The sequence below is a fragment of the Palaemon carinicauda genome, chromosome 24 (genome assembly GCF_036898095.1).
Source record: "Palaemon carinicauda isolate YSFRI2023 chromosome 24, ASM3689809v2, whole genome shotgun sequence".
Taxonomy (NCBI): Eukaryota; Metazoa; Arthropoda; class Malacostraca; order Decapoda; family Palaemonidae; genus Palaemon; species Palaemon carinicauda.
In genome coordinates, this window is record NC_090748.1 from 93,990,937 (window position 1) to 93,992,218 (window position 1,282).

Below are 1,282 nucleotides of genomic sequence, written 5' to 3' on the forward strand. Positions count from 1 at the left end.
CTTTATCAAGTCATTGATCACCTGTATATATTGAATCAAATTTTGCTCAAGGACAAAGGTCGTGTCTGCCTATCACAACTTAAATACAATTAACAACAAGGGAAAACGAAAAGTTATTATACACACTCTTCTAAAATCATCAGTGCCTGGAAACCAATTTAAAAGTAAGTTTTCCACTTTTTCAGTCGTGTTTGTTAGTTTTCTTTTTTAATGTCATTAAAGTTTCTTTTTAAATTTCTTTTGTATGGATGGCATTCATTTGTTCAAAACATGGCTAGTACCTTTTAAAGAGATAACTATAGTTTTCTGTATGCTTCACTTTTTCTTTTATCCTTTATCTTTTGAGAATGAAGACGAGACTTCAAGATACGGAATAGACTGAGGACTATCACATAACCATAATCTATTTCTATAATGAACACAAATTTTGTTCACGTAAATGAAGCTGAACGTTGACAGATGATGAAAGATATTCCCGGAACTCTGCGGTAAAAGATAGCGTTTCCGTATTTTAGTCTAAATTAACAAAATTAGAATCAACCCAAGAGAGAATCCCAAGACAAAACCAGAGTCACTATTCTTAATTAACTTCGTTGGGTGGAGAGCGAAGAGCGTATTCTCATTTTTGGAAGATGGATTAATCTCTCTCTCTCTCTCTCTCTCTCTCTCTCTCTCTCTCTCTCTCTCTCTCTCTCTCTCTCTCTCTCTCATGGATAAAAATCTAGAATCAGATCATCGCATACTATATTTTTTCTCAAAATTGATAATTTCTATCAAATATATTGTACAAAGTACATTCCAAACCATATAAAAAGGATAATCTGAAAAACTATTCTTTCACATTACCAAGATTTAGGACCAGATTTAAGACAATTTTTAATGCTGAATTCTTTGAAAGTTATTTATCAAATTCAATGAATTACAACATTGAAATGAGGGCTCAATAGAGACTCGCTGTGCATTGGTGATATGCAGTTATAGGGAGGAAATTAACTCCTTTTATATGACGATTCCTGACAAAGAAAATCAGTCCTGGTACTCTCTGAATACACCCGAAAATTAGACGGGAGAAAGGCTAATGAACGTTAAGTTGATTGCCATCATATCCAGATGCCGAATTCACGTTAGGAATTGCCTTGAGATCGCCAAACTTAAGCTTATAATAATATGCATCAATAGGATATAATGAATAAAGACTTGATTGCCGTAATATTCAGCGCTGAATCCATGTAGGAATCGCCTTGAAATAAAGAACCTTAAGATTTTGATAATATATTCTAGA

At 33.3% G+C, this 1,282-nt stretch overlaps 1 protein-coding gene across 1 annotated transcript in view; it reads right to left on the reverse strand.

Moving 5' to 3' along the window:
- The window catches only part of LOC137618494 (protocadherin Fat 4-like), a 165,613-nt gene that overhangs the window by 559 nt on the left and 163,772 nt on the right, over positions 1-1,282 (reverse strand). The gene's annotated exons all lie outside the window — the stretch shown is intronic.